Consider the following 10,946-nt stretch of genomic DNA (forward strand, 5'->3'; position numbering starts at 1 on the left):
GAAGCAAATTGACTAGACCCTGGAACTGCTGCTAAAAGCTGACATAAAAAATCCAAATACCTCCATGGCTATGTTTGCCAGTAAAATGTCAAAAACAAGCAGTGTGACCTTCATTTAAATTCTGCTTTCATATATCATGCAAATACATCAGTGAAAAATCTCTATCCACCCAGAACCCCAGATGCAAGGGTGTCAGGGAAATGTGATTTTCAGTTTTCCTATCTCTACAGACTAGGATAGCAAACTGGAAAGAGAATGGAGTAGGGGTGTGTGTGGAATGGATATGCCATGCTTATCTGCCATATCTGCTACAGTCATCTTTTACCTCTTGCTCAAATTTTATCTTTTATGATCAGTGGGCCATCCCTCTTTCCAAGTTTTGTTGATTCTCTTCAAAATATAGATTGTTTTCTTTTCCTCTACTCCATTTGTTCTTTCATTAGTTTAGTCCCTTTGCTCTTCAAATCTGTATTATTGTAGCTACCTCATTGCCTGTTACATTTCTATTATCTCTCCATTAAATCCAATTTGTTTCATCCAATACATTATTCATTCATATACTTATTCATCACTCTTTGAGAACCTACTTTGTGCTAATAACTATGTGTTCAAAGTCAAATTAGCATTGTGCCTCTCTTTAATATACTTATATAGTTTTGTGGTGATGCTAGTGATCATAATGGGGTACTGGAGAATAAGACAAATTTCCTCATAAACTTTATGTTCTAAGGGAGTGAAATAAGTAATAAACAGTCAAGAAAATTATTTCTCAACTGTCACACCAATCCTGTGGTCAGGAACCCCAACGCTCTTTTAAGAATTGAATTAGTTCCCCAAATCTGGCATTCAAAATCCTCTCTTTCGTGGTCCCATCTTATTTATTTGTCATAGCACTTGTATAAAATTCATCACTGTTAAAATACAAGTCAGGACATTTTAATCCCTTGCCTGGTGCACTCATCTTCTAGGAAGTCTATCTACTTCTATTCTTTGTCCTTCAAGTCAATTTCCCATATAACTGTCAGTGTGCTCTTTAAAAATATTATTCATGGGGCTTCCCTGGTAGCACAGTGGTTGAGAGTCCACCTGCCGATGCAGGGGACACGGGCTCATGCCCCGGTCTGGGAAGATCCCACATGCCGTGAAGTGGCTGGTCCTGTGAGCCATGGCCTCTAAGCCTGCACGTCCAGAGCCTGTGCTCCCCAAGGGGAGAGGCCACAACAGTGAGAGGCCCACGTACAGAAAAATAAATAAATAAATAAATATATATATATATTATTCATATCATATCTCTCCTCTGCCTAATGCACTCCAATGGCTGTCTATTAAAAATAGAACAAAACTCCAATCCTTACTACATCTCTAGATGCTGCTGGATGATCCTAGACTACCTTTCTAATGTCATCTCATAACTTTACCCTCTCCTACCTCCTTTCTTTAACCCACTAAACTCATTCCCTCCTTTTATTCTATTCTTTCTTTGTGAGATGCTTTCCTCTAAGACCTTTACCTTCTGGCTCCTTTCCATCACATAGGTAATAAATGCCTTAAGAGATGCTTAAGCTCCAATACCACACTAGTCCCTTCTATTGTCTTTTATTTTCTTTGCAGCATGAATAAATACCTGAAATTATTTATTTGTCAACATGTTTATTGTTTATTTATTTATTTATTTTTGCGGTACACGGGCCTCTCACTGTTTTGGCCTCTCCCCGTTGCGGAACACAGGCTCCGGACGCGCAGGCTCAGCGGCCATGGCTCACGGGCCTAGCTGCTCCACGGCATGTGGGATCTTCCCGGACCAGGGCACGAACCCGTGTCCCCTGCATCGGCAGGCGGACTCTCAACCACTGCACCACCAGGGAAGCGCTATTGTTTATTTTTATACACTGGAATATAAGCTCCATGAAGATATTATTTTCTTCTCTATTATATCTCCAATATATAGAACAACGTCTAACATTCCATAAATATTTGTTGAATTAATGAATCAATGAAGACTGTATGAATCCATTCTTCATTTAAGTACTGCCTCCTTTCTGAAAGCTTTTCTAATCATACCTAAGTGCTGTCCTCCTCTCTGAGCTTCTGAAATTCCCCACTGTTGACTGGACATACTTCTCATTTTGAATTTGCTTTAGATATTCTTTAATACTATTCTCTATGTTAAGTATTTATGTCTTATTTCCCAAGTGCTAAAGGTTGCTCTCTGGGGACACTCACCAAGAAGTAAACTTTTGTACCCCACTCAGTAAGCCTGTATTCCTTATGACCAATATTTCCACTTGACACTATGAAGAGATGAATACTATTCTGAGAATTTGGTTAATAGTATGCTCTTACTCCTTCTTAGTTATTTTGCCTCTTCATATATGAATATTAATGATGAAGTTGCCTGATTAGAGACCATACATGTTAAGTACTGAAGAAAGGCATTTTCATTAGATTGGCTTTTTGCTTTAGAAAATTACTAAGGAATCTATAGCATCATGGACCACTTTTTGCTGCTGTGATGTACTGTATGTTCCACAGAGCTCTCCTGCCTTAATCTTCTATCCTTAGGCCTTGATACTACTTTCTATACTTCCCACTTATATATTTAACCCTTTGACTTGGGCATTTGCTTTTCACAACACTGATTACATTTCCTACAGTTTTATCCCTATGCCAGAAATCATGACATAAAGTTAACTGACACCAATTGTAGATTGGCCTAGGTTTTATCCCAAAGGAGGTAAATTTCAGCTAGTTGATAGTACTATCATGCACATATATTTTGCTTGGCATAAACTGTGTTTTATAAATTTGGCCCAACTTTTCAAAATTAGATTTCACTTGAAATTTCAGATATCCAGTTCATGTTGAAAAACTAGAATTTCTAGCAAATTTGGGTCCACATTTCCATGTGCCAAAACATGGCTGGAGGTAGGGGACAACAGCATTTTTTTGAAATTTATCACACAAACCCTAATTCTGAGAGATCTGTCTAATCTCATAACACATGTTTAACACTTACAGTTTGCTCTCAATTTGAGACCCCTACACTACAATAATCACAGAGCTAAACTATCAGAAGCTATGGGGAGTTTTACAAAGGAGAGCAATACAATCTGAGTTGTGTTTTAAAAATACCTCCCCAAGGTTCCTTAAAAAACTACAAATAGAACTACCATATGACCCAGCAATCCCACTACTAGGTATATACCCTGAGGAAACCAGAATTCAGAAAGAGTCATGTACCAAAATGTTCATTGCAGCTCTATTTACAATAGCCCGGAGATGGAAACAACCTAAGTGCCCGCCGTCGGATGAATGGATAAAGAAGATGTGGCACATATATACAATGGAATATTACTCAGCCATAAAAAGAAACGAAATTGAGCTATTTGTAATGAGGTGGATAGATCTAGAGTCTGTCATACGGAGTGAAGTAAGTCAGAAAGAGAAGGACAAATACCGTATGCTAACACATATATATGGAATTTAAGAAAAAAAAATGTTATGAAGAACCTAGGGGTAAAACAGGAATAAAGACAGAGACCTACTGGAGAACAGACTTGAGGATATGGGGAGGGGGAAGGGTGAGGTGTGTTAGGGCGAGAGAGAGACATGGACATATATATACTAACAAACGTAAGGTAGATAGCCAGTGGGAAGCAGCCGCATGGCACAGGGAAACCGGCTCGGTTCTTTGTGGCTGTCTGGAGGGGTGGGATAGGGAGGGTGGGAGGGAGGGAGACAAAGAGGGAAGAGATATGGGAACATATATATATGTATAACTGACTCACTCTGTTATAAAGCAGAAACTAACACACCATTGTAAAGCAATTATACCCCAATAAAGATGTTAAAAAAAAAAAAAATACCTCCCCAGTTTCACAAGTCCTTTCTAATATCCATTCAGATGCTATCTCTCAGTAAGTACCCTTCCAGAATTCCACTGTTTCCATTTTATATAGGCAGTGTCACAAAGTCATATATCAACAGTGTAAAGAGGATTATTCTCTGATACTGCTATTTACCTTAAGGTTGGAAACTTAGGCAGCTTGTGTGTTTAACAATGAATCAAATTTCTATCTAAGAAATACTATTTAATTATGATTAAAGCAATATAGTTAAAATGAAAAGAAGGCTCTACCCATGCATATGGAACATGAATGCTCTCAATTAATCAACTCATTATTATTAAATATTTATTGAACACCTACAGTGCAGCAGGCATGAAATTCTGAGAGGACACACCAAAGACATGGTCCTTTCCCTTTGGGAACTTGTGATCTTAAAGCAATTTAGACTTCAACTCATGACAATATGCTCTGGCTGTGACTTCCTGTAGATAAAACAAAGGCTGAAATTCAAAGCAGCTCTGAGCTCTAATTTAATCTACTGCTCACTACACTACTCATATTTCTAATCCTCTGCTTTAACCCAAGCCAACTATATTGTTTCCTTTTCCATACTCATCCACCCTATTCTGGATAGTACTTTGCTCTCACAAATGGCAGAGTCAAAAGACAGCTGGAATGTAGATCACTAAGGCCACTAAGATCAGAAAAATGAGAAAATGAAGCTGCTCTTGTCTGAGACATAGAGACTGGGGAGAGAGGATGGCAACTGAACCTGATTCTTTTTGGTTTGTCTTTTGAGATTAGACCTTTCATTATATTCTTCTCTTTCTCCTTTTTTCTCTTCTTTCATGGATTATGCAACAGTTTTGGTATGTCACTCACCATCCCTGCCATGATGTAGAATGCATGGACTTTGCAATTGTTGTACCCCTTTGGCAAACCTGATGTAGTGTTTCCAAGTGAAGGTTGACTCCTGCACCTGCCCTCAGCTACCCTTTTCTAATGCTCATAAAGATCATCTCATCATGAGTTGTGCTGTGCCTAACACTGTCAAAGATATCTGAGTCTTTCACCAAAACATGGCAACTCAATTATACACCAAAAATTTGGGATTGTGCAAAGGAAATCAGCAAATCTCAACATCAGAGAGTAGTCCCCTTCATCCCTGATGAGTACTTCCAATGAAGGATTCTTTGTTGTATCTCTCCATCTGTCTCAGGATCAGGAGTGCAGGACTGGAGCCTGGGAATGTAGATCAGGCCATAGTCTGAGACTCTACCTTCCAATGAATTCTTGAGAAAAATAGATCTCATGTATGTCCACATGTGCTTTACCACATACATCAATACCCTAAGCAATGCTGTGTGACATCCTGGATCCCAACATGATATGGAGCATGACCACCATGGGGGTCAGCCTCCACCACCTAGGGCACCCTAGACAGATTCAGAAAAACACGGTCATAGGCCTCAGATGCTGCAGACATTGTACCTCTCAGCCTTCCGTCAAAATTCTGTTTTATATTTTGATTTACATAGTATCTGTGCTATTTTTTCTCCCCTTAATTTACATCTTGACTGTGTTGTAAATTCAGAGATTGTGTATCATAGTTTTTGATACTCTATTTTGCATTGAGCACAAAGCCTAGCACAGTTTAGATGTTTAGGAAAATTTGCTTTGTTATAATAAATTAATAGGTACAAATTATAACAGGAGACAGATTAAATCCGATCACAGATAAAGACTCTTGTTCAAGCTCCTTTAAAAAAAAAAAGGAATCACCTTTGATAATATATTTCATGAAATATCTGTATCTTATCAACACCATGTAGTCATTTGGGGTTGCACCATACATGTAGCAACACCAAGGCAAGTCCATTTATGAGGCAATCCCTGATTTAGTTTTTAAAAGAAGGCATATGCCCGATATTGCTCAAAAAATGTCTCAGGTCCTCTGGCTCGGACTACAGAAGTATTTTTTTCTTGAGAGAAACAGCTCTTATTTGGGTCTGTCTTCACAGTAGGGCTCTATCTATATAAACTTATTTAATCCTCACAATAACCCTTGAGGTATGTATTATTAATCTCCATTTTAGACATGAAGAAACTGAGGGACAGAGAAGTAATCTCTGTGTGACTAAGGTCAGGGAGCTGGTGGGGAATAATGGTACCGGGATTTGAATCTGGACAGTCTAGTGCCAATCAACATGTTTTATAATCATACATATATACAGGATTGCCCCACTCTTACTGCCCAGTCCTAGTATTGCCTTTTCCTCATATCCTCAAGATATTGTATTTCCAGCCCTGACTTTCATACCACACCTTTATAACACTTTATCATCATGTATCCACTACCACTGTTCTCACTACTCTGCTGCTATATCTTTCTTAAAGTCATCTGTGAAATTTTTTTGTCCATTCTCATGATCCTTCTTGATGTATCTGTAATATTAGCCTCATTCTTCTTTTAGTTAATTTCCCTTCCACCTCATTATTATAGGCATCCCCATAGGATGCCTTCAAGAGAATTATCCTTAGAAGAGTATAATAAGAGCTGGCAAGTCAAGAAGACTATAGCCCAAAGCAGGTACTCAATGATAAGTTCCTGAACTACAGTTTAGTTGGACTTGGATGGGTCACGAGAAGAAAAAGGAGTCAAAGTTGACTTCCAGGTTTTGGACCTGGGTCACAGAAAAACTGTTAGATAGGGAAAATAGTAAAGTCTAGAAAAAGAGCTGATTGGGGATATAAGATTAAAACTTTAATTTAAAAGCTTGAAGTACTGTAAGAGCACCCAGATGAAAATATCCATCAAGCAATTGAAAATACAAAGTGAAAATTTATGAGGGAAAGTGAAGTGGAGATAAAGACTGTAGAATTATTTGTTTGGAGATGTTGACTGAAGCCGTGAAAACAGGTGAGATTGTAAGAGAGGGAATGTTGAGAACAGCCAAAAATTCATAATGGCCCATTACATGAAAAATAAAATACAAAATAGTCAACTTAAAACTTAAAGTCTTTCAGACATTCCAAGATGGTGGAGTAGGAGGATGTGGAGTTCATCTCTCATGCACAAATGCATAAAGAATACATCTACAAATGGAACAATTCTCACAGAACACCTGATGAACACTAGCAGAGGACCTCAGACACCTAAAAGGACAAGAAGGATCCCAATGTAACTGGATAGGATGAAAGAAAGAAGGGAAAAGGAAGAGAAGAGGAAGCAGGACGAGACCTGCTCCCCTGGCAGGGAGCTGAAGGTGAGGAGAAGTTCTCACATATGGGAAATCCCCCTTACTGGTGGGAAGATCAACTGGGACAGAAAGGGAACTTTAGGGGCTCAGAGGAGAACCCAGTAACTGGTTGGTGGCAGACAAGACAGACTGAGACCTATACAGATGGTCCATGCCTCGGCCCTGTGTACTCCAGCCTCAGACGGGTGTCCACAAGTGTGCATGGGGGCTGGGTGCTGGAACGTGGTGTTTGGGGAGCAGACTGGATGAAGAGATTGCTGTTGTCTGTGAGGAGACGTGAATGAGGAACTCCACAAAGGGGAATGCTCGTGGAGGAAGCCCAGATTGCCACAGAAATGAAGCACCATTGTTGAGTGATACACTAAGGGCAAGGCTGCCATTGCAGCCTCTCTTCTCATGCTCTGGCTCCTGCCTCCACAGGCACTAGAGAAGGCTTCTACTGGAGCTGGGTCATGTGCCCCTGCCATCACCTCCTCCTCCCTCCCCCCACCGTGCCTGAGTGACCCACTTGCCCCGATTGCTCCCAGACAAGCTTGCACATTCCAATCACTACCCCAGCATCCTCCTGCCTGGGGTGGCCCACTTGCCCCAATTGCTGCCTTGGCTCCTTCCTGCCTGATAGGCTCATTTGCTGTGGCAACCTCAAGAGCAGACTCCATGGCAGGAACACATGAAGAAGTGGGGCTGAAACCACAGCTGAGCCCCGGGGCTGTGAGACAACAGAAGAAGGGCTGAACTCTCTCCCTACAGATGTATAAACCATGCAGTTACACTTCCCCTGACAGCTTCCTAAATTCAGCACCCGTGAAACATCCAAAAGGACAACAAGTGCTCCTGCAGTTGGAAAAGGTCTGGCTTTAGCAGCTGTGAGCTTTGTGGACATGCTTACATGAGGGTTGGGCCAGGCCAGAGTCTGAGATGCCTCCATAGCTCCCACAGTGGGTCCAGGTGCATGACTACTGCAGTCCTGGGACCTGACCTCAGTGAATCTGCACGGGTGGCACAGTGAAAACAATGCCTGAGAGTCACCAGGGCCAATTGCCATCAAACCTACAGGTAACATGAGACTAAGAGCAGTGCCAATAATAGTGTACTTTGTAAGCCTGTACAACAGGAGAAAAGAGACAACATAGGAGGGATACTCAGTGGCTTTTCTCCAAGTGGGAGTGCTCCAATCCCACCTACTTCACACCACAGATCAGAAACATATGTAAAAGCAGATCTGGGGGTCTCTATTCCAAATAATAAGGAGCAGACTCCAGCCATGACAGGGCAGTGACAACCAGAGAGCAAAGCAGGGGGCCCTGCTTAGTATCCAGGGCAGGCTCTGGACACAACACCAGTCAAACCCCCTATCAAGGGGATAATGGCACAAGCCTCTGGGCCAACCTCACCCACCAGGGGGCAGACACCCAGAAGCAAAAGGAACTACGATCCTGCAGCCTGCAGAAAGGAGACCACAAACATAGTAAGTTAAACAAAATGTTACAACAAAGAAATAGTTGCAGATGAAGGAGCAAAATAAAAACCTACAAGGACAGCTAAAGGAAGAGGAGATAACCAACGTAGCTGAAAAATAATTCAGAGTAATTAGAGTAAAGATGATCCAAGATCTCAGAAAAAGAACAGAGGCACGGATCCAGAAGAGACAAGAAATGTTTAACAAAGACCTAGAAGAACTAAAGAACAAACAAACAGAGATGAACAATAGAATAACTGAGATGAAAAATACACTGGAATGAATCAATAGTAGAAAAAATAAGACAGAGGAATGGACAAGTGAGCTGGAAGACAGAATGGTAGAAATTACTGCAGCAGAACAGAATAGGGAAAACAGAATGAAAAGAAAAGAAGAGAGTTTCAGAGACATCTGGGGCAACATTAAATGCACCAACATTTGAATTATAGGGGTCCCAGAAGAAGAAGAAAAAGAGAAAGGGCCTGAGAAAATATTTGAAGAGATTATAGTTGAAAACTTCCTTTACAGGGGAAAATAGTCACCCAAGTCCAGGAAGTGCAGAGAGTCCCATACCGGATAAACTCAAGGAGGAACATGCCAAGACACATACTAATCAAACTAACAAAAATTAAATATGAAGAAAAAATATTAAAAGTAACGAGGGAAAAGCAACAAATAACATGCAAGGGAATCCCCATAAGGTTGTCAGTGGATTTTACAGCAGAAACTCTGCAGGAGAGAAGGGAGTGGAGTGATATGTTTAAAGTGATGAAAGGGAAAAACCTACAACCTAGAATACTCTACCAAGCAATGCTCTCATTAAGATTTGACTTAGAAATCAAAAGCTTTACAGACAAGCAAAAGCTAGGATAATTCAGCACCACAAAACTGACATTACAACAAATTATAAAGGAACTTTTCTAGGTAGAGGGGAAAATAAAGAGGCCACAAAGAGAACCAAGAGAATCACAAATGGGAAAGCTTGTTGGTAAAGGCAAACATACAGTGAAAGAAGGAAAGCATCCACACACAAATATGATGTCAAAACCAGCAACCATGAGAAGAAGAGAGTACAAATGCAGGAAATGGGAATTGAATTTGAAATTAAGAGACCAGCAACTTAAAACAATCATGTATATATGTAGACTCCTTTATCAAAATCTTATGGGAAATGCCAACTAAAAAATTACAATAGATACAGACACAAAAAAGAAAAAGCAACCTAAACACAGCACTAAAGATGATCATAAAACCACAAAAGAAGAGAACACAGGAGGAAGGGAAGAAAAAAAATCTACAAAAACAGCCCCAAACAAATAAGAAAATGGCAAAAGGAACATACACATTGATAATTACCTTAAATGTAAATGGTTTAATGCTCCAGCCAAAAGACATAGACTGGCTGAATGGATACGAAAACAAGACCAATAAATATGCTGCCTACAAAAGAACAACTTCAGTCCTAGGGACACATATAGACTGAAAGTGAGGGGCTGAAAAATGATATTCCATGTAAATGGAAATCAAAAGAAAGCTGGAGTAGCAATTATCATATCAGACAAAATAGACTTTAAAATAAAGACTATTACATGAGACAAAGAAAGACATTACATAATGATTAAGGGATCAATCCAAGAAGAAGATATAACAATTGTAAATATATATGCACCCAAAAGAGGAGCACCTCAATATATACAGCAAATGCTAACAGCCATAAAAGGAGAAATCGACACAATAATAGTGGGGGACTTTAACAACCCACACCAATGGAGAGATCACCCAGACAGAAAATTAATAAGGAAACACAAGACTTAAATGGCAAATTAAACCAGATAGATTTAATCAATATTTATAGAATATTCCGTCTGAAAGCAGCAAAATACACTTCTCAAATGTTCATGGAAGATTCTCCAGGATAGATCACATCTTGGGTCATGAATCAAGCCTTGGTAAATTTAAGGAAATTGAAAACATATCAAGCATCCTGGCCACAGATTAGAAATCAATTACAGGAGAAAAAAAACAGGTAAAAAACAAAAACACATGGAGGCTAAACAATATGTTACTAAATAACCAGTGGATCACTGAAGAAATCAGAGAGGAAATAAAAAATACCTAGAGACAAATGACAATGAAAACACAATGATCCAAAACCTATGGGATTCAGCAAAAGCAGTTCTAAGAGGGATGTTTACAGCACTATAATCTTACCTCAAGAAACAAGAAAAATCTCAAATAAAAAACCTAATATTGTGCTTCCCTGGTGGTGCAGTGGTTGAAAATCTGCCTGCCGATGCAGGGGACATAGGTTCGTGCCCTGGTCCGGGAGGATCCCACATGGCGCAGAGCAGCTATGCCCATGAGCAATGACTGCTGAAC

The 10,946-nt window shown here is 39.9% G+C and overlaps 1 pseudogene; it reads right to left on the bottom strand.

Annotated features, from left to right (window-relative positions):
• Positions 1 to 4,492: 4,492 nt before the first annotated feature.
• LOC103078222 (malectin pseudogene) lies at positions 4,493 to 7,767 on the bottom strand (annotated as a pseudogene).
• Between the last annotated feature and the right edge of the window lie 3,179 nt (positions 7,768 to 10,946).

This window comes from Lipotes vexillifer, unplaced genomic scaffold (genome assembly GCF_000442215.2).
Source record: "Lipotes vexillifer unplaced genomic scaffold, Lipotes_vexillifer_v1.1 scaffold36, whole genome shotgun sequence".
Lineage (NCBI taxonomy): Eukaryota > Metazoa > Chordata > Mammalia > Artiodactyla > Lipotidae > Lipotes > Lipotes vexillifer.